This window comes from Benincasa hispida, chromosome 5 (assembly GCF_027475165.1).
Source record: "Benincasa hispida cultivar pf3 chromosome 5, pf3_genome.v1.1, whole genome shotgun sequence".
In the NCBI taxonomy this organism is placed as follows: domain Eukaryota; kingdom Viridiplantae; phylum Streptophyta; class Magnoliopsida; order Cucurbitales; family Cucurbitaceae; genus Benincasa; species Benincasa hispida.
In genome coordinates, this window is record NC_143482.1 from 968,271 (window position 1) to 993,296 (window position 25,026).

Here is a 25,026-nt window from a genome sequence, read left to right on the forward strand (position 1 = left end):
AAACTAAAACATACAATAAATTGCTTAAATTAATTGCAAAAATAAAAAGGAAAGAGTTAGAAAAGAAGACACCGTAATTTTTAGAGTGGTTCGGTTAAACTCGACCTACTCCACTCCCCAAGCGCCTCTTGGGAATTTGAATAAAATCTTTCCGACTCCCACGGATTAGAGCCCAATCGTTACACCACCGCTCCTTTTATGGGTTCAAGAGCAAACCCGATCCTTTCCACAGTTTAGGATTAAACCGTTACAAATGTTGGAATTTTTAAAGAACACAATACAACTCTCACTAGAGTGGATCTACAAGTTTAAGCACTCAACAAATTTATCCTCACAATACAATAACACTCTCTCAAGAATAAGATAAAAAGAAAAGAAAAAAAAAATTGGGAACTTAGAGCAATAATGAAACTTTTGAGTTTTGGAGGTTTATGAAATGTAAAATTTTGTTTCTTTAAAATTTGGAGAGGAAGATGGTTTATATAGGGATGGAAAAAATTTTTAAAAACCACAATTAATTTGGACCATTGGATTTTGGAAACAAACAAAATATAATATTAAATTTCTTTTCTTTTGAAATTCATTTTCTTTTTAAAAATTAATAGAAAAACATATCATGTGTCAAAAATTAGTCGTTAGACACAAACATAAAATAATATTAAATTCATTTTCTTTTTAATTCATTTTCTTTTTAAATTCATTCTTTATAACGTCAATCCAAAAATAAAAAGCATACTATGTGTAAAAAACTAGCCGTTAGACACAAACATAAAATAATATTAAATTTATTTTCCTTTTAAATATTTTTTAATTTCATTTTTTTTAAATCAATCCAAAAATCAAAAGTCCATCATATGTTAATCTCTAAATGATCTACCATTCAACCAATATGTTGCCACATGTCTACATGAAATGGTCTGGTTATGACACGTCATCCACCACGGTATTTTCTCTATAGATTTTTTTCGGTCATATCGTCTTCGTTTTAGCTCCGATTTGAGTGATTCAAGAGGTGTTGGAATCGTTGTTCCGAGCTCTATGCTATGGACATATTAAAACACTAAAATTTTCAGTAATTAAAAATTGAGTTTGTTATCATCAAAACATTGATTAATTAATTAATTAAAATTAATTAATTTGAGATTAAGGGCAAAAAAACCAACACTTCTAAGTTCTAATGGTGTACTTATACCAAGGTTAACAATGAACTTTATTTATACATCATCTGTGCTCTTAAATTCAAGCTTATTTCTCAGTTAAAATGCATATTTTGTAATTATTCTCATCCTTAAATTGTCCTAAACATGTAAAAGCAAGAAAGTCAAGTGATTTTAGTCATGTTATGCCAATGAAACTAATTTGAGAGTAAAAGGGTCGCTTTTAGGCCACGGTTATGTCCATTGTATTGCAAAAAATGAAAAGTAATTTAGAAAGTGGGACCCATTTCTTTTACGTTCGATAGTTTTTACTGGCGTTTCACATTCTTCCTGACATGTGGGCCCCAGTTGAAAATTCGTAATAAAATAATGTAGTCTGAATGAAGGGTGTAGGGTGATCAATCTAAATGTGTTGGAATATTGAGTGGGACCCACACCTTTTTTGCTGATAATTTTGTCCCACTTTCCAAAATTTTCCCACACACGTCATTAGTTATTGTAGCATCGCTTAGGTTTATCAGTAATGGCGAGTCGTTGAAATGACTATTATCGTATATCCAATTTTTAGAGTTTTCGGTCTACCGCTAAATGGGATCGGAAATCGTATCGATAAATTTGTCCTCACATGTCATCAATTATTGTTGCACCACTTGGTTATTCGTAATGTTGAGTGGTCTAATGACTATTATCGTTCATCCAACTTTCAGTCTACTGCTAAATAGAATCGAAAACCATATCGATAAATTTTATATTTTATCATTCCTATTATTCATCTTCATATTTTGCAAGCATTTGTTCACTATCATTATGTGAAGTGTTCATTTGTTGATGGATTTGGCAAGATTGATCAATCCAAAAAAAAAAAAAAAAAAATTAGAAATAAAATATATAGGTTTACATTTTTTTTTTCAAAATAGTTTTTTTTTTCTATGGCGGGTGGTGGTTCTCCAAAACACACACACAAAAAAAGAAGAAAATGGAATACACCCTAGCAAAGTTGTTTCTTTTTTATTCTTCTTGAAATCCAAAGAATTTTTCTTACTTTATCTGAGCTAAGCGGGCTCACATAACAGAAACGTTACATGCATAGTAATTTACTAAATTACTGGGATCTTAGCTATTTTTAATTAATATGATTGACTGATGCAGACAATAAAGAATTATAACAAATATAAAAATATCAAATTTCTAACTAATACTAGCTAAATATAATAACTATATATTTATACAAAACATTCATATTTGAAAATATTTATCAAAAGAAAAGTTTCATAATAGCATCAGTGCTCGTTGGGCACTCTTCTTCTTCTTCTTCTTGGCCACCATCTTCCCGCCAATAGATCCTTCATCAGCATGATGATGTTTCCCCCTACCACTATTCCCCTCTTCTTCTCTTTGTTTTCATCAACCCTACCTGTCGGTGAAAGGTCGTTGACGGAGCTAAGGGATGCCTTGTGGGGGGAAGGCTTGTTCACACTTGGCTATGAAGGCTCATTACCATCTTTTGGAGATAAAGTGAGTGAGTGATAGAGGGACTCGTTGTCTGAGCTTTTAGTCCACTTATGTGCAGCTACATACGAATAGTCGTCCATGGATGACTCTAGTGTGGTTGTAGCGATTTGTGGACTCTCCGGTTCTGAACTCGGCCACTAAGGAGTCGATGGGTACTTTTATGAGTCGAAGTTGTTGGAAGGTACCAATGAGCAGCGGAAGAAAACATGATCCATAAGCATTCTAATTTATTAATTTTGGCAGAAAAGAAAACATGCTTCAACAGAAATTAAATGGATTTCATGACATACCTTTGAAGAACCTCCTCTAAGCTTTGATTCAGTTGCAAATCTCCACAGAATCTTGTTGTAGACCACTCCAAGATCTTCCCTACTATCCTCTTGGAGCTCAAGATTAAGTAGTGAGACTCATAATGAGCTAGAATTAAGGGAATTTGGAGAAGCTCATAGCAACAACCAAGTAGAAGAACAACCTCCTTCTCTCATTATTTTTTCATAAAAATTTGTTCGGTTGCAATCACTTCAAAATACTCCAATCTCTACCATATATTGCAGATATTCATGCAAAGAAGTTTGCTGCATGAGATGCAGCTCATGCTTGGAGTTAATGAAGAGTTAATGTGGGTTGTTGGTGAGCTAGTAGAAAAAGACAATGGAAAATCTATTTTCCAATTTGTGTTTTTGTTTTCTTTTTCAATTTTATCTAAATTGATTTCATAAATAAATTTTATTTAATAAAACTGATTATATTATTAATTTTACAAAATTAATTTCATAAATTAATTTTCTTTAATAAAATTAATAAATAATTATTTAAACAATTTAAATAATTCTAATTAATTTAATATCAAATATTAAATTAATTTTTAACACAATTTCCATCTTCAAATATTTAAATCATATTTAAATATTATTTCTCCAAATACATTTAATTCTAATTTGAAAACTTCAAATTAACTTATCACGCTATTCTAGAGCTTATCCATTTACGAGCTATCAGGAGGACCTCGCGGACTTACAGATCATGGGCTCCAAAGATCCGAGATTAATCGGCTAAACTCATTAGACCGATCTAATCCCCATTTGTTTCTAATGGGTGATTCCACTAAAGGTCATAGCTGAACTCCCCTCACTGTAGATATATTATGTTCACTTGATATAACCATGATTAGTAAGTTAACCCTTCACAGATTGCTCGTAATAACGGCTGGGTCGAATCTCTGTTTTACCCCCAAAATTACCTCTTGTTCCTTAAGTTCCACTGACCTCTACTAAACAATTGATTTGTGATCCAATCAACAAATCGAATCCCTCTCAGGCCAATGAAAGGGTAAGGCCTCTTGTTCAAGACCCAGAATTAGCACTTAAAAGGGAACAATCTCTCTACTAACCCTAATCGGGTAGGAGTGAATTCCCTCTCGCACCCTATGTTCCCAACTATCCATCCGGTCTTTCCCCAAAATGGTAAGCTTATTGAGCAGAGGAAATTGGTCTACTCTCACCATTTGCAGATCAAAGGATAATCCCGAACAAACAGGAGTTCATAGTTAGCTCAGGATTAAGGTTAAGTTACCTAGGTCATCGCTTTGAAATAGTCAATCTTAGACAGTAAACAGTGTTATAAAGTAAGAGTGACTGTTTCGTGGTCCGATCTTACACAAAACTCATTTGTACAGGACACCCCACTCCTCATGTCCCAATATGAACAAATTAGGATCACTTTGTTTGTAGCACTTTACAACTCTTTGTAACAACTACAGAGTAGGCGCATCCAATAGTGTTACCATAATAAGGTACCCAACCTTATTCATATACTATAAATCATTTTGACTATTTACTCGAACCTGATCCACTTGTACGTCTCTACATAAAGTTTAAGTACTCATATAATAGTCAATGGACTTAGATTTATTGGATTTCTAAAAATAATATATTCAATAACAACTTTATTGAATTCTCAGAATAAGTTCTAATGTTTACAAACCACGAATTTTAGGACATAAACCCAATAAACTCCTACTTGGACTAAAACTCCAGTGGTAACTTATATATCCGATATATAAGACTGAGTTTCTAAGTTTTATAGAGAAATACAATAAACTAGGGCATCCTATACCCATGGTTTACCATTCAGTATCTCATACCCGATATTTCTCCCACTTGCCCTAGGTTATTAACTTCTGGTATTTCTAGTCTCACTAGATGATTCTTAAACACTTTAGCCGAGATAATAATTGTAAACATATTAGTGTACAATAGGCTTCTTATTAAACTATATGGGGAATGCATTTAATTCTCAATAATGGCCAGGAATCACATTTTCCTCCCATTACATTGAGGTACTCTCAACTCTTTGATTAAGATACGACTGACCTGCCTTAACAACTCTTGTTAACAGTCAGATCTAGAAATCTTAAATTTATATACTTCGATCTTAGCCGTTTAAACATCTAAATATTCACAGATGACTATTAATAATTTGATTCTTAACAGAAGTTGCTATGAGATAGAACAAACATATTTCTTGAAAATGAACACTTCATTTAAAACAAAAATATGTACACTAGGTTCATTACAAGAGTAACAAAAGCTGGTAATTACATCTTCATCAGCAACTTCTCCCACTGGATGAACTGAGCGAATGGTCTCTAGGATCTAAGAAGCCTGTTTACCTTTCTCTGCTCTTTTCTTTACAAGATATTTAGGGCAATTTCTCTTCTAGTACCCTTGTTCGTTGTAGTGGAAACATTTTTCTTTCTCTGCAGCAGTTTTCTTGCTCTTCTTGCCAGCAGGCTTCTTTTCTTTCCCTTTGTCTTTCTTCGCTAGAATACTCTTAGTTTGCGAAGAGGAGGTAACTTCAGGCTTAGAGGACATTCCTCTCTTCTCAGCAGAAGTAACATTTACTTCTGGTTCCAAACCCTTAGTTCTTAACATGGTTTGGAAAGCCTGTAGATCATTCAATAGAGTTGTCAAGTTATATTCAATTTTATTCACGAAGGCATTAGTACAAAATTGTAGAAAGCTCTTTGGAAGAGATTCTAAAATAAAGCCAACTTAACTTCTCTCATCCATCATAGTGCCGTTCACTTCATCCACATTAAAGTGGACCATCATGTCTAGGACATGTTCACGAACATTTGTCCCCTCTTTCATGTCACTATTGTAAATGTACTTGATGGCATCATGCCTCAGGGTGAAGGACGGCTGTCCAAAGATCCCTCTTAGAGATTCCATAATCTCTTCGGCAGTGCTCATATCCTCGTGTTTTTTGGCCAAAACGTCAGACAGGCTGGCGAGAATATAAGCACGGGTTTTATCATTCGCCCTGATCCATCTATCAAACGCTTCCCGAACAGTTCGGTTGGAATTTGAGATAAGAATGGGAGGACATTCCTCCATTAAAACAAATCTCAAATTGTCTATCGTGAGTATTGTGTTCAAATTCGATTTCCAGGTTACATAGTTGTTCCCAATTAGTTTGTCCGTAGCCAACAATTGTATAATAGAACTCATCATTCTGAAATTATAAACAAATTTTATAAGTGAATTGCTTTTAAATCCAATCAAGTTTTAGCAAAGTGATATTATACCCATAATCATTATTTTTTCAACGATACTTAAGTGATTTAAAATAAATGCTACCGTGGGGTAGTCAAGAATTCCTTCACAAAAGCAAGACAATTCTTGACCAAATACTATCTCCAGAATAACTCATATTCTGATAGTCATTTAGTTATCGTTTTCGGTGAAGATCATTACTAACACTTAGTAAGTCTTGTAAGTGTAGACTCACCATTTTCAGATCTTATAGAACGGTATGAGTATGCCTCCGAAATAGAAGACAATACCCAAGATGGAACTATAAGACCCTATTCATTTTACTGAAGCCTGGGTTGTTCTGAATCTTATGTTACAACCCTCCGTAGGGATCGCCGCGGTTAACGACTAGCCAGTGCTGCATAAATACGACAGCAGGCGCAACATAAGAATCTCACGGTTCAAACTAATGGAGGAAACTGTAGGACAATGTTGACACATTTTCTTCACCCACTTACAATGAAAGACTTCCCCCATTCACCTTGTTATTAACCGAGCATGGATCTCACGGTGTAAACTCTTAAGGACGTGAAAGCTAATAACTTTTATTCTCCCACTGAAGTGTTCTAAATGTTTGGGTATATTTATACTTAGGTTCTTTTCGGCTAATAAAAACAACCTTAAGTCTAGGTAGTTTATCCAAGTATAATACTTATAAATGGATTTTAAACCTACGATGTCTAGGTGAAAAATCATTTTTATTACCTCACACCGCTCACGAATGCTCATAAAACCGGTTACCAACGCTTAATTATTCGGCTATAATCCCCAGGTAGGAGGTGTTCCGTAGACCGTCAACTTAAATACCCTCAACCTTCGACATGATTATATACCGGTTGAGTTTGTAACCTTAGTTTTACAAGTTTAACGACCTATTTTAACTATTAAAAAAATGGTTAACCTAAGTGAGCATGCAACTGTTCTTTGTTATGGATTTTAAACGTCTAACCCAATTTTATAACAGCTTACAAAATTTTAGACGTACTAAATATCCACGACAAACAACCAAGGCATTCAATATCTGATATAACTATTATATCGAAAAAAAGAAACCCTAACATGCATACTATATTATAACATTTTATAACATACTTTCAATTCATGTAACATGCTTCCTATGGTGGGATTTTAAATCTACATGGCATACTATATACACATACAAGATTTATTTAATTATAACATACATCACATGCATAAATAATTAAACACTAACTGATATGACGTTAGTTTTGGCAAAACAAGCAAACAAAACCTAATTATTACAAAACAGCTTCTGAACCGCTCCTGAACCACTTGAATCGGTCCAAAACAAACTCAAGTAGCTTGAATCAGACTCAAACCTGTAAATCAGACCAGCCAAGAACCATTCGAGGTTAAACCGGACCAAACCTCAAGAGAACCGGTCGAACCGGTAGCTCTCACTCATGTTCAACATCTCGGTAAGTGTCATCGTTTAGCAATGACGACCATCATCTTGCATTTTGTTTGATCGTTTAGTATTTTCTTATTTGTTTAGCAAAGCTACACAATCATGTAGTATTTTCCTTTTATCGCATAGTGTCATCGTCTAGTGCCGAAGGAAGCTATACGATCGCTTAGTGCCAACACTATCGCGCAGCTCCATCGTTTAGCACGAACAATTTACTACACGGTTGCTTAGCTCCATCGTCTAACGCCTGAAGACAATTTAAATCCAATAATGTTTTAGCAAAGTGATAATATCGTCTAACACCTGAAGCCAAAACTAAAAGAACCATATCAGTACAGCAGTTTCATATTTTTCATATAAAACACCCACCAAACCAAAATTAAACCGAATTGAATGCTTATTGATGCTCTGATACCAGTTATTGGAAGGTACCAATGTACAGTGGAAGAAAACAAGATCCATAAGCATTCTAATTCATTAATTTTGACAGAAAAGAAAACATGCTTCAACAAAAATTAAATGGGTTTCATGACATACCTTTGAAGAACTTCCTCTAAGCTTTGATTCAGTTGCAACTCTCCACAGAATCTTGTTGTAGACTACTCTAAGATCTTCCGTACTATCCTCTTAGAGCTCAATATTGAGTAGTGAGACGCATAATAAACTGGAATTAAGGGAATTTGGAGAAGCTCACAGCAGCAACCAAGTAGAAGAACAACCTCATTCTCTCACGAATTTTTCACAAAAATTTGTTCGGTTGCAATCACTTCAAAACACTTCAATCTCTATTATATATTGTAGACATTCATGCAAAGAAATTTTTTGCATGAGATGCAGCTCATACTTGGAGTTAATGAAGAGTTAACGTGGGTTGTTGGTGAGCTAGTAGAAGAAGACAATGGAAAATCTATTTTCCAATTTTTGTGTTTTTATTTTCTTTTTCAATTTTGTCTAAATTGATTTCAAAAATAATTTTTATTTAATAAAATTGTATATATTATTAATTTTAAAAAATTAATTTCATAAATTAATTTTCTTTAATAAAATTAATAAATAATTATTTAAACAATTTAAATAATTCTAATTAATTTAATATCAAATATTAAATTATTTTTTTTAACACAATTTCCATCTTCAAATATTTAAATCATATTTAAATATTATTTCTCCACATTCATTTAATTCTAATTTGAACACTTCAAATTAACCGATCACGCTATTCTAGAGCTTATCCATTTATGAGCTACTAGGGGGACCTCGTGGACTTACAGATCATGGGCTCCAACAATTCGAGATTAATCGGCTAAACTCATTAGACCAATCTAACCCCCATTTGTTAACTAATGGGTGATTCCACTAAAGCCCATAGCTGAACTCCCCTCAATGTAGATATACTATGTTCACTTGATATAACCATGATTAGTAAGTTAATCCTCACAGGTTGCTCGTAATAACGGCTAAGTCGAATCTCTGTTTTACCCCTGAAATTACCTCTTGTTCCTTAAGTTCCATTAATCCCCTAATAAACAATTGATTTGTGATCCAATCAATAAATCGAATCCCTCTCAGGCCAATGAGAGGGTGAGGTCTCTTGTTCAAGACCCAAAATCGGCACTTAAAGGGAACAACCTCTCTACTAACCCTAATCGGGTAGGAGTGAATTCCCTCTTTCACCCTATGTTCCCAGTTATTCATCTGGTCTTATCCCCAAAATGCTAAGCATATTGAGCAGAGACAATTGGTCTACTCTCACCGTTTGCAGATCAAAGGATAATCTCGAACAAACAGGAGTTCATAGTTAGCTCAGGATTAAGGTTAAGTTACCTAGGTCATCCCTTTAAAATAATCAGTATTAGACAGTGAACAACGTTATAGAGTAAGAGTGACTGGTTTCGTGGTCCGATCCTTCACAAAACTCATTTGCACAGGACACCCACACTCCTCATATCCCAACATGAACGAATTAGGATCACTTCGTTTGTTGCACTTTACAACTCTTTGTAACAACTACATAGTAAGCCACATCCAATAGTGTTACTAGAATAAGGTACCCAACCTTATTCATATATTATAAATCATTTTGACTATTCACTCGAACCTGATCCACTTGTATGTCTCCACATAAAGTCCAAGTACTCATATAATAATCAAGAGACTTAGATTTATTGGATTTCTAAAAATAATATATTCAATAAAAACTTTATTGAATTCTCAGAATAAGTTCTAATATTTACAAACCCCGAGTTTTAGGACATAAAATCCAACAGTTGTCAGTATCCGACCATTTTTTTTTTTTTTTTTTTTTTTTTTAAGAGAAATGTGTAAAATTTTACAAAATGGTAATTGTATATATAAAGTAGAAAGGGTGCATGGTTTGAGAAGGTTTTTAGGAAAGATGAAGAGAAGTGTGTAAATGACACAAATACCATTAACGTTTGCATTCAGATTCCCGTTACAATGAACCCAAATGATATGCATATACGTGTGACGTCTATACGCAGACACGTAACGTAATGCTTACCGTTTGGTGATGACTCATCTAATTGAATGTGTGTATTCAATTTATGGATTAGTGGCATTATCGTTCCTGATGTTCGCCAGCAGGAAATGATTACAAGTCGTCAATCAATGTCAAGATAAATTTATAAATGACTATCGAAGTTGATAACCTAAATGATTAAGGAAATGGTAACTATACGACGTTGCAATGGTCAGGTTATGCGACTATATAATGTTGTAATGATAAGTCTTTCGGTAACCCTAACTCAAACCCCAATGGTAAAATGCAAACCCAAATAGGAGTACACTTTGAAATATAGATTAGGGTTTATACTCTCTTATTTGTCGCGTGCAGTTTGAGTTGTTCAAAATCTTATCGTTGTTCACACATACCAATATGTATTTTCACACTTTCATGCATCTCATAGTCTCTTTCGATTTGTGGGTTGTTTGTTAATATCATGTGTTATGTGTTGTGTATTCATTTGCATCTTTTTATTTTATCCTCAAATCTAAGTTCCTTTGGTGACTTTTTCTTTTAAAAAAAAAATTTCTCGACATGTTTATACTTTTCAATCCCATTGTAGGAATGTATTTTTTTTAGATTTGTTGTGTATGCATCAATTTATGTGTAGATTTATTAATTGATCACTTGTAGAAATACAAGTTATTTTTCTCTCAAAGTTGGAATAATTAGGATTAAAAGTGATGTAAATGTTTTCATGATAAAGAAAAATGCATGAAATTGTATATATGTGATAAAATCATGCAAAAATATACATTTGGCTCATGAAAAATTTACCAAACAAACAAAGCCAACATAAGGAGCATGCGTCCAGCTTACCCGACACATGAAAGATACATTTCGCTCGTGCAATGAATGTCAAATCACAACTTGCAAGTATGGGCATTTGACTAGCGGCGTCTGATCAAGGCAGAATGGCAGACGGCTATCTCAGGGTATGGAATTTAATTCAATCACATCACCAAGTGGTTGTTCTGATTACCTATATGAGAGGAGTTAGTTGGAGAGCTAGCCATTTTTAATCTTCTGCTGACTGCAAGAAAGAAATAGAAGGGATGATAGCCCTTCTCCATGAAGCTTGAGAGAGACATCTCCTTCATCCTTTCCACTGAGTTGATAATAGAAAGCACAAAAACAAATCAAAGGGGACAAGAGATTGAACCCTGCGACTTGACTTCTTTCTTTTACTTTGCATTCTTATTCGTTGTCCTACTTGATTGAACTAAGATCATATGTATTAAGACTTATTTCTTTAATTCAATCTCCATTTCAATGATTCTTCACATCTTTATCTGTTAATTTTCGAAGTTGTTTGTGTATATGAATCTTCTGACTTGATAATTACATAAAGTTTTTTGCTTGAATCTACCTGATCAGTTGATTGAAATGAAAAAGAAATTAGTTACTCGAAAGAGTAATTTGTTGAATGCATCAAGCTAGGGCATGAGTAATTCTAGAGATAAAATTATTCATCTCATTTGTCTGTTCATTTTAACTAACGCATCCAACCTAGAGATACGATAAGTGTGGCATCCATATCGAGAGATGTTGGGCATAAATTAAAGAACAAACTTCAAACACATCACATATTCACACGTAGATTTTAGCAGACATCTTTATCATTTCCATTTCATTGTCATTGTGCTTATACAGGCTTGTTGTTTTCACTAGAAATCAACGTATATCATCTAAAGCTCGATCCAATCATCCATGAACATTTTCCCCCTTTATTTGAACTTCTACTTCCTCTTGCAGGTGTGCTAGTAGTTTAGTATACATAGCCAACACATATCGATCAATTAGGAAACCTCTACAATAGATTCAAAGACCAAGTCTGCATTAGTTACTCTAGAGTCCCCGCCTCGCGTTCGACCTTGGCTTACCAGAACACTTAAGTTAGATTTATACTTGTGTCTAAATTAAGAGAACTTTTATGCAACTAGCAAGATGTGGATGAACATAAGTCTATTATCTATCCGACGCATAGCATCATCTTCATACCAAAAGATAGATTAAACATCTTCCTCATAATCATTCATTCTCATCATCATTCATCTTCAAAAGCACAAACACGATTGAAACGCAACATTAATCGTATGCATCTTTAGACATGTCTCAGCTTACTATTGCAATAAGGAGGAGAATCTATGTTGCTGTCAACATATTGGTTATCATGCTTCCAGAAATACTTGCAGCATGTATTGCTTAATGGTTATATTGTCTAGGACTCAGATTAAGGGATAAGTACATGATTGGGCATGGTAAGAGCTAAACGATCGTATAGCTTTTGCTAGATGATCGCTTAGCTTTTCCTAAATGATTGGGCATCAACCTATACGATAGGTTTTACCATCTCCCATTTGCTCAATCGTTTCCACGATTGTGTTTCATCCGTTTTCCTGCCTCAAACCAAGTCCACACAGAGCGCACCCTTTGGATTCTCACACTGAGAATACCAAGGTAGCCTTCTTAGTGGTGCCATACTCATTTCGAAACTGTCGAGGTTTTGTGGAGGCCATTCATGGTGTTCGTGACCTTGGCAATCGCTTAATTCGTGTGCGCGTTGATCGTGCAATGTAGCAATCGTGTTGGACGAGCGTTCGTGTGTTGCTGTGTAGCTAGGATCGAGCATTCATGATCAAGGAGCTTGAAGATGAGTCAACAAAAATGTGTTGCTCTTGTCCTTGATCATATGTATAGCATGTTGTAATTTCTGTATTTCACATAACCGTATGTTTCCATTGTTGATTATAATTGTAAAGTTCATATACGATTGTAATTTGGAATGATCTTTTCGCTGCTCATGAAAATCCTCATGTTCGATTTCCTTCAAAGTGAGCAATTTATTTACTTTCCCAAATGATGGGAATGAGTGAATTTCATCTTATGTAGTTGTGTTCTCAACTCCCTAATCAGACAAATTCTCAAAATTGTAGGCTTATTGAGTCAGCGATAATGGTCACTCTCACCCATATGGATCAAAGGACTATCGTCATAAACAAGAGTTCACAACTCACTCAGGATTAATGTCAAGTCTCTTATGGTTATCCTAGTTAAATATTAGTTTCTTCAAGTAATGGTGTTATAAAGAGAAACTAATTATTTCTTGGTCCGATCTATGTATAAACTCCTTTATACAGGACACCCCCACTCACGTCTCTACATAAACAATATGGTTCATATTGGTTGTAACACTTACATCTTATGTAACAATTACAAAGTGGGTCGTATTTGTAGTGTTACCAAGATAAGGCACCTAACCTTCCATTTACTACATACCCTTTAGGTTATTACTTGAATGTGAACCACCTGTATGTCAACCATATACTATTCAAGTGACATCATATAACCTTGAATATTAGTTTATTGGATTGAATTAATGTTGTCTAAATATCAAATAAAATACCTCTGATTTTATTAAATAAATAATTTAATACAAACTACAAACCACAAGATACACTAGATTTAGGACATCAATCCCAACACTCTTCCCATTTCATTCTTCATAGCAGGACACATTGTCATCCTCTTCTAATTTTTTAAATCAATTTGTTCTTCCTTGTCTTATTTTAGAAGACTTCTCCATGCAAGATAATTCACAAAAGAATATTAACCATCCATATGTTATTTTGTTACCTACTATTTCGGATCAAAATGTTGTTTTTTTGGATCATTCTGAGCATCCAGTTGATGAATTGACAGTAGATGTTCAACCCACATATCATGTTTCTGATTGTTTGGTTCATGATAATACCTATACAATTTTATTCCTAGAAAATCAAATAGCAACTATTAGGGATGTCCTAAACTCGCAATTCGTATATAGTGTTAACATATTCTATTTATCAATAAAAGTACTATTGAGCATTTTATTCCATAAAATTGTTGATCTTGCATTCTATTATGAAAATCTAATAAATAAATCCATGGCTATAGTATGAATAGTTTAACTTTATGTGATGACATAAGTAGGATCAAGTTAAAAGTATATAGCCAAAATGGTCTATAAGTATATGAATGAAATTGGGTATCTCATCCTAGTGACACTATTCGATGCGGCTCCTTTTGTATGTTGATACAAATGGTGTGATCCACAAATCATTCTTGTAGAGACATGTGAGTGGAGGCATCCTATGTAATGAGTTTGCATAAGAATGGACCTCGAAATAGTCACTTTTCTTTATAACGACTGTTTACTGTTAAAACTGACTATTTCAAACTAAAATGACTTAGGGTAACTCGATCTTAATCATGAGCTAACTATGAACTCCTGTTTATTCGGGACTATCCCTCGATCTGCATAGGTGAAAGTAGTCCAACAACACTACTCTATAAGCCTCCCATTTTGGTGATAAGACCGGATAGATATCTAGGGACATAGAGATGCAAGATGGAATTCACTCCTACACAACTTAGAGTTAACAGATAGGTTGTTCTCTCAAGTGTTGATGCCTAGTCTTGAACAACGGGGCCCTGTCCTCTCTTGGTAGAGAGGGTCATGATTTATAAATTGTATTATAAATCAATTGTTCAATCGAGGATCAATGGGAGCTTAAGGATAAGATGTATTTACATGGGTAAAACGGTAATTTTTACCCAGCTGTAAATATGAACGTCTTGTGAAGAATCGACTTACTAATTATGGTTAAAATGGACAAAAATACATCTACAGTGAGGAGAGTGCAACTATCGAGCTATAGTGGTATGTCTTGATAGTTAACGAATAGTAATTAATTCGATTTAAAGAGTTTAACCAATTAATTGCAAATCATTAGAGTTCATGATCGGTCGGTCCATAAGGTCCCGCTACTAGCTTGTAAATTGGATTAGAGAATTGAGTATTTTAGATGAGATTTGAAATTAGGGTTAAGAAATTGAAATGTTCAAATTCAATTAGGGTTTCAATTAATTGTATTCGATACAATTAAAATGTTTAGTTTTATCGAAATTAAACAAAATTGGAGAATTAATTAATGTTTAAATTATGATTTAAATATTATTACATGAAAATGAATTCATTATAGTGGAATTGGTATTTTATTAATTAATATTAAGATATTAAATTAACAAAATAATTAAAAGACTTAATTAATTAGTTTTATCTAAAATTAATTAATTGAATTAATTTTATAAAACTAATATATAAACAAATCAGTTTATTTAAAAAACAAAATTGTTTTAAAAATCAATTTGCTAATTTAAAATGGAAAGTGGAATTTTCCAAAAGTTAGAAAATCTCACTTTGGTGCTAAGCACCTTACTCAATCTCCACTTATTTCTTCAATTAATTCATGAAGCAAGTGCTGGCCGCCATGCACACACACTGTCTACATGTTTTTGAACTTATAAATTGACGTTCAAGACTGAAGAAGAGGCATCCATGTTGAGATAAGTACCAAATTGTGGCAGAAAAAGAAAACCTATAACCCTCTCTCAAATTCACCTAATTCCAGCTTAATTTAAGTGTTTCCACCATATAATCCATACTAGAATTTAGTGGAGAAGATCTTTGTGGTGGTCTACTTGAAGTTTCAAGCACAAATTCTCGGTATTCTGCTGAATTGAAGGAGGATTCTTCAAAAGTAATATACTACTCAAACCCACTTATAAAATAATTTTGAAAGGCATATTTTAAACTCAAATTAAGTGTAATTAGAGTGCTTATAGATTTTGATTTCTTCCATTGCATGTTAATTTACTCTATCAGCAACGTCGATCCCCTTCTTATCTTAAGGATTTTCACTGCAATTTGATTGCTAACATCCCACTGTCTTCATCAGCTCATTTTTTCTTTGGCAATATATTTACTATGATCATTATTCTGACTCTCACAAATATTTTATACATAATGTGCCTACAACTTATGAATCTTTATATTATCATTAAGCTGCAAAATTTGATCATTAAAATCATGTTATTATTGGGATTGATGCCGTAAAGTTTCGTGTCTTGTAGTTTGTAAATAGTTTGTACGAACGCTTGTGTTGTATAATATATGATATTTACTTCACATCCTGTTTTTGCTCAGTTGTATGTTTTATTTGCTTTACCACAAACCAATAAACATAAAATCCCTAGTTATCTGTATGTAACTTAAGCATGTATGCGGTGACATACAAGTGGATCATGTCTTGAGTGATAACCAAAATGGTTTGTAGTATATGGATATAGGAGGGAAACCTTATCTTGGTAACACTACGGATGCAACTCGCTTTGTGGAATGGTCACAAGTGTTGTGACTTATCACAAATGGTTTGATCCTGATCATTCGTATAAGGGACATGCGAGCGGGGTCATCCTATACAAAGAGTTTGTATAAGACCTGACCACGAAGTGTTAACGTCTCGTTATATAACACCGTTCATGACAGAGATTTCACTTCACTAGGATGACCATAGATAACATGACCCCAATCCTGAGTGAGTTGGAAACTCCTACCATTGAGGGTGGTCCTTTGATTTGTATGGGTGTGAGTGGCCAGGTTTTCGATTCAAACCTACCATTTTGGGGATTCGTTTGATTTAGGAGCTGGGAACTCAGCTACACAAGATGGAATTCACTCCTTCCCCGAAGCAAGGGCAAGTAGAGAGATAGCTCCCTTAAGAGTTGATTCCATGGCTTGAACGATGTGGCGCCACACATCTTCTCTTGGCCTAAGAGGTGTTCACACATAGTTGAACTATGTTGTATTGTTCATTAGAAGAATTGGTGGTACTTAAGAAGTGAGATGTAACTACAGGGGTAAAACGGTAAATTGATTCAGCTGTACTTACGAGCATTTGTGAAGGGTCATCGTACTCATGATTGGTTATATCTGATGGACACAAAAATATATCTGTGGTAAGAAGAGTTCAACTATTGGTCTTTAGTGGAATGTCTGACAGTTAACGAATGGTGGATCTCAGCTATTCACGTACCATTGGAGCTTCAAGCTACTGGTCCATAGCTTGGATAAAGTCGAGAATCAGTTTTTGGGTCTGTTTGAAATGTTCAAATTGACAAGAGGGAGTTTGATTATATATGATATAATTGAACTGGTTAATTATATATGGTATAATTGACTTAATGTATGAGATACATTATTTTGAAGGAAATTGGATATAAATATGATTTATATCAAGTGGGGGGAGAAATTATTATAGTAGATATGTGATATCAAACTATAGGATAAGAATATAACATGATTATATTCATTTATTAATAAATTGATTAATTATGAGATAGTTGGCCAAAATATTCTACTCAATCGTGAGTTAGTGAGAGAATCGGTATTCAGTTATTGTAACCGAAGAATAAAATGAAAATTTGTTTCATTTGGCAAAGAGTTCGAAAAAATCGAAATTGGTGTGAAAACGTCTTGATCGCTTAGCCGAGAGCCTATATGAAAGAGCTTTATCACTTAAATAATCGCACACCCGTGTCTAAATGATTGCACGACTTTCTCTAAACAATCGCTTAGTTTTCCTAAACAATTGCCTAGTGTGCCACGTTTTCTAAACGATCGTTTACGTATTACTGGACGATCGATTAGTAAAACCTACACGACCGTGTAGCTTTATCTAAACGATAAGCATCCTTGCTATACGATAGCATTCTCTCCCACTTGCTTATCGTCTACACGATCAGCCCGTTCCTTTGACCTCTACCAAATTCACCAAAGACCATATTTTGGATTCTCACTCCGAGAATAACAAGGGTTCTAAGTGGTAGTGTCGTCCCCACTTCTGCTTATTCGTGTTGCTGCCATTTGTGTAGACAATCGTGCTGCCATAGCTGACTGTTTTGCTGGGCGATAGAGTACGTAGAGGTTCTTCTGCTACCTTGAGTTTGAAATTGAAAAGAGTCTTCAATTGGTATGTGAACTTAATCCTTTGTATTTTATTTATCAAAGCATGCCGTTAATTAGTGTAAATTGCATAACTATTTGTTAGAATGTATGCGTGGTATCTCGGTTACAATGAAATCGAAAAGATCCGAACGTGCTCATGGATGCTCTTCATAAAGAGTTCCTTCAGTTATGTCCTAAGAACTTACGGCTATGGAACGTTCCAAGACATGGACGATTGTATCACTTCCTGAAAAACATCATGCTATTGGCTCAAAGTGGATCTATCGAATTAAATATAAACCGGATGGAACAATTGATCACTACAAGGCTCGTCTTGTGACAAAAGGATACAACTAACAAGAAGGGGTTGACTTCTTTGACACCTTTTCTCATGTGGCCAAAATTGTTACTGTGAAGGTATTCTTGACTCTTGCTACTTATTTTAATTGGCAATTAGCTCGGATGAACGTAAATAATGCATTCTTGAATGGCGACTTATTTGAAGAAGTATATATGTCTTTACCATTGGGTTATCACACTTTTGTTGTTACTGGTAAAGGGGAAAAATTGGTTTGTAGGCTGAATAAGTTCATATATGGTTTAAAACAGGCTTCGCGTCAATGGTTTACTAAATTTTCAAGTGCATTTCTATCACATGGGTTTATCTAGTCGAAATCAGACTACTTTTAGTTCACTCAGGGTACTGAATTTTTTTTATTGCACTATTAGTCTATGTTGACGATATATTGTTGACTAGACCATCTACACACGAAATAAATTCTGTTAAGCGCATGTTGCTTAAATATTTCCTTGGCCTTGAATTATCAAGGTCTCAGCAAAGGTTTATTTTTGTCTTAAGGAAATATTGTCTCCAGATATTAGAAGGCACTAATTTCCTTGACTCGAAGCCACCTGTTTCTCCCATGGATCATAATATAAAGTTGTCCAAAACTGAAGGTACTCCTTTGTTGCTCGATAATGCTACTTGCTATAGAAGATTAATTGGTTGGTTTTTATATCTTCAAATATCTAGGCTAGATATCTTCTTTTTGGTCCAACGCCTTAGCCAATTTTTGCAGTAACCAACATCTTCACATTTGAATGCAATCTATCATTTCCTTAGGTATTTGAAATGGGCACCTGACCAAGGAATATTGTTGAATCCTTGTACTCTTTTTTAGTTAAAAGCCTTTGTTGATACTAATTGGGGTGTTTGCCTAAATACAAAGCGACTTATTATTGGTTTTTGTGTCTTTATTGGTGACTCTTTAATATCTTGGAAGTTCAAGAAACAAACTACTATCTCTCATTCGTCTGCAGAAGCGGAATATCGTGCTTTGGCCTCTATTACTAGTGAACTAATTTGGATTAGGCAGCTTTTTCATGATTTGAGAATTGATTATTCTTTGCCTGCTCTGGAGTATTGTGATAATCAGGCTGCAATTGCTATAGCTTCCAATCCAACGTTCCATGAGAGGACCAAACGCATTGAGATCGGATGTCATTTCGTTCGTGATAAGATTGTTGATGGTTTTCTTTGTCTTCTGCCTATTTGCTCACATTCTCAACTTGCTGAGATGTTTACAAAGGGTTTAACTTCCTCCGTTTGATATTTTTTATGTCCAAGTTAGGAGTTTTCGATATTCACACTCTAAATTGAGGGGGAGTATTAAATTATTTATATATTTTGTTATACTTTTTGTTATTATATTAGAAATGCAACAATAATTTGTTAGTAGGGACCCGATTATACATAGGGAATTTGTTAGTAGTGAGCTCATTATATATAGTGGATGTAATCTTCCATTAATGAGATGAGTGAATAAATTTTTTTCCCCATTTACACTTGCTAATTATTTTAGTTTCAAAATACGATGAAATATGTTTGGTCCTCAAGTGGGAAAGGAAATATAACTAATGATATTTATTTGCTAGTGATGGGACCAAATTACTTATTTGGAAATTTGTACTATTTTTTAATGGTAGGAACATTTTTATTTTTTTTAAAAAAAAAAAGTTAAGTTACAACTTTTAAAAATTTAGAGTTATTTTTGCAACAAGATGTTGATGATATTTGTTCATATACAAACAATAAATGTATTTTTTAACCTTTTCAAGTCTAAGAAGAATTTTAAAACTTCTAAAGTTGGAAAGTACTCTTGACACAAAATATTAAAGATTTTTATCTACAATTAATGGTAAATATATTTTTGAATTATTTTTTAAAGTTTGATGATATATTTTTTTTTTTACATTTTTTATATAATTTAGTCTAATAATAATAAAAGATTTGTCACTGTCCAAGAGAGCGCGTGGAGACGGCCAAAGCGTGCGAAAGACGATAGTGAGGATACCAATATTCTTGTCCCTTTGCTTCGACAAACTTTTATTATTATTTTTTAATTAATTAATTTTTTTTGTTTTTTTAAATCCCTTTAGCAAACTTTTAAATATTTTGGAATCTAAAAACCTACATCACCGACACGACTATTCTTTCCTTTTCTCTCTCTTTTTTCTTTATTTCAAATATTATTTTGAACAATATATTTATTCAAATTTACTAAAATGAGCTTAGTTTAACGATAATTGAGATGTCCTTTCATCTTAGAGATAAAAAGTTCAATTCTCATCTTACAACTGTTGTATTAACAAAATGTTTAATTTTAATGGCATATTTTCAAATGTCCAATTTTAGTTCTTATACTTTTAATAAGAGTATCTACGGGTAGTTTATGTTTTTATTATTTATTAACATTTTTACTATAAATTTAAATTTCATTTTCAGAATATATCGAGTGATAGACCATATTACTAATTGGAGTCTATCATCGATCGGGTTTACCATTCATAGGAGTCTATCGACGATATAGTCTATTACTGATAAATTTTACTATATCTACAATTTTCTAAAAATATTGTTATACACTTAATTATTATTACTAAAAGTGCTATCCATTGCAATTATTCTGAATTTTGAAAACATATATATTATATTTCTTTACATAAAAATAATAATTATTATTATTTAATTAATTTGAATAAAATTTGACAAAACCTAAATTTAAGATTCATTAAAATTAAAAAACTCCAAACTACGAGGTCGGAATTGTATTTTTATTTTTTTATAATTATTTTCTTCCACTCCCAGACACGTGTCTCTACAAGGATATGCTTGAAACGACGCCGTACTACTACTGTCTCCAAAGTACGAATCTGCCCAAGCATGTTTCGAAAAATACATACATACATAACAAATTTGGTATTTAAGGTTTGGGTTGATTTTAAATTTGTTATTTCTGGTTAAAAAAATTTTGGTCCTTTTTATGTTTTAGAGTTAATTTCAATTTTGATCTTATTTGATTTGATTGGATCAAATGTCACTAGATGAAAATGTTAATTTTTATATGCTATTTACTTGGGCATCGATTGACGATTTTATTTTTAGTTTTTTTATTTATGAAATATATGTTTGTTTTCTCTTAAATTTTATATTATAATTCTTTGAGGACCATCGGAAATTTAAGTCAAATTTTAAACATAAAATAAAATTTTGAAAACTATTTTTTTACTTTTCAATATTCAGATTTTTTTTTTAAAAAAAAATAATGTTTTTTTAATAAATAATGGCAAAAATAGGGTTGGGGGAAAATATTCTAAAAAATAGGTGTTTAAATCCGGATACACGATAAGCCCTAAATCGTGTACCGGGTACACAAGTACCCGGACACCTCTGGTGTGACAGTCATGCAGGTTTGACTGAGGGAATCGTGTACCGAGTACACGATTACCCTAAGCCGTGTACCGGGTACACGACTTCCTCGCATTAAAAACTACGTCTGCCTCTTCTTCTTCCCCACCGAAACGTCCCTTCTTCTTCCTCACCGAGACCAACGATTTCTTCCTCTCACCGATTTTTGCTCTCGATTTCTTTCTATTTTGCTTTCTACTTTCCAAAATCTCATTGATTTTCCTCACCGAGGCCTTCATTCCACCGAAATCTTCCAAAATTTCGATTTTGCTCGATTTTCAGTCCTCCATTTGATCCTCACCGAATGCTCCATTGTAGCGGTCGTGTTGCTCGATTTTCATACCTTTTTGGCTATCGATTTTTGCTCGTGTCTGTAGTATATTTCTTTTGGGCTGATCTGTATTTATATGTATGTTTTTGCATGTTTTTGGGTTGAGTTTATTTTAAACTTAGTTTATGTATGATTTAGTTTATGTATGTTTGTATGTTTTTGGGCTGATCTTACATTTTTTATTTTTTTGGATTGATTTAAACTTAGAAATCTTATATGTATTTGTTGGGCTGATCTTATATGTATATGTTTGTAGATCTTATATTTGTTTATTTGTTTGGGCTAATTTAAATATATAATTTATAAATCTTAGATTTGGTCTGATTTAAATATATAATATTTAGATCTTATATGTTAAATTTAGAAATTAGAGTTTGTTGGGTTGATATATTGACATTTTTTTTTTTGTCAACTATAAAAGTTGAAAAAAACATAATAAATATGTCGATGCGTCTTGAAGATTTAGTAATTCTTGAACCTGGAAATGATGGAGATAGTGACATTGACGTTGAAGTTAATGAATTATTTGGAAACGACAGTAGTGGTGAACATGATCTTAAGTTGGTACCGTCGGAAATGTTCACCTAAATAGATTGGGAAATGACAAATTCAACGTTTGAACTAGGGTCTACTTTGGAAGAAAGGAATGTAGGAGTAGATAACGGTAGTTTAATACAAAAAGAAATGTTGTTTAATATCAAAGAAGATTTACAGTTTGCCTTCTGCTTGGAAACTACAGGCCAACACAAAACTCATGGGATGTTCAAAATCACAAAACTTCAAGGAGAACACTCATGTTTGTTTTCAGAATTGACATAGGATCATTTATAGCTGAATTCAAATTTCATGAATATCGAAATTTAAAATTTGGTCAGAGTTGAAGAGAAAAGCGGTAATTGCTGTGTTTGGCGATTGAGAGAAATCATATTTGGAGCTTCCATATTGGCTGAGTGTTGTTGTTCATTACAATCCAGGATAATTTTATTGGTGATGTTCAACAATATTCAGTGCAGAACAACTTACCAGAATTTGGTTCAATATGTCAGCAAACGCTGACACCGATTGAAGACGTATTTTTCGTAGACGACAGCAACAACGAGGTGAACCTAATTTAGAGGGACACGAAGACAACACATGAGAAGTTAGGGCCAAGGGGGGTCGTTTTTAAATCCCAAATTATATCATTTTCAAATTGTAAATAAAAGAACTAATTGTAAATATTCTTTAATATCATGGTTTTTTTTTAATATGAGTGCAAGATGTTTTCATTGTAGATTAAATATATAATTAAGTTTAATAATGAAAGAATTAAGTTTAATAATTAAGTTTAACAATTAAAAAAATAATTATAAGCAATAATGAAGGAATTAAGTTATATAATTAAGTTTAACAATTAACTTTTTTTAAAAAAAGAAAAAAATTATAAGCAAATCGTGTACCGGGTACACGAGTTCGCTTGACCGGTCAACCAGTCAGCTTCAATTGGATTAAATGGTACTCGTGTACAGGGTACACGATTCCACTACACTAGTTTTGTCAATACTTTTCCAAAACACCTATTTTTGGGAATACTTTCCTTTAAACTTATTTTTGTCATTATTTATTAAAAAAATCCAATATTCAGCTTGATTTTTTAAAATATCAGTGGGAGGTAAATAACTAAGGTCTGATTGATACCCATTTCGTTTTTTGTTTTTAGTTTCTAAAAATAAAATCTATTTTCTCCTGCATTTTTTACGGTGATTTAAATTTTTCTTTAAGTAAAATAGTTGAATTCTTAGACAAATTCCAAAAACAATAATAAGTTTTCAGAAACTATTTTTTAAATCCCGTTTGATAACCATTTCGTTTTGTTTTTTGTTTTTTAAAATGAAGCTTATAGATATTACTTCCACCTCTAAATTTCTTTATTTGTTATATAGTTTTTACTGATTGTTTAAAAAATCAAGCCAAATTTTGTAAATTAAAAAAAGTAGTTTTTAAAAACTTATTTTTGTTTTTGAAATTTAGCTAAGAATTCAACTATTGTACTTAAGAAAGATACATATGATTGTAAGAAATGGGGAGAAAATATGCTTAGTTTTCAAAAACCAAAAATAAAAAACAAAATAGTTACCAAACGGGACCTTAGTTTTCAAAATATAGTTTGATTTTTTAAACCATTGGTAAAAAGTAGATAACAAAAAAATAAATTTGGGGGTAAAAATAGTGTTTGTAGGCTTGATTTTAAAAAACAAAAACAAAAAACAACGTAGTTACAATACGAGCCTAGAAAAATAAATTTATAGGTGAAAGTAGTATTTATAAACTTAATTTTTAAAAACTATATGATAATCATAATAATGATTACTTTGTGTGTGTTTTTTAGAATTCATATTTGTATAAAAGATATAGAAAAATAAATTGATTTGAGTAGGTATGAAATAATTTTGGGGACGATGTGCGAGATTTCATTAATCATAAAATCCAAGTTGTAACTGAGTCCAAGCAAAAAGATCAAATTTGTAATTTAATCAAATGCATAGAGGCGAAGATAATAGTAAATTTATCCAATGATGTTTTACCCTAATACAATATAGTTTTTACTAAGTTTATTATTGTATTGTACCTATGTAATTAACATAATATCACTTTGGATCTACAATCAAATATTATTATTTTTTTAGTTCAACAATATATATCTGGGAAAAGATTCGAACATCTAACATTTTTTTTAAGTTACAGTACTTTTATATCTTTCATCGATACCATTATGGAATGTTTATTGTTTCAACAAACAAGTCTAAAAAACGAAGTCATCTTTATTTATTATTTGAGTTATTTTACTAACCAGTTATTCAAGACTCTTGAGTTTTATCATGCTTTCACTTTTCAAAACAAATTAAGAGGATGATTGTGATT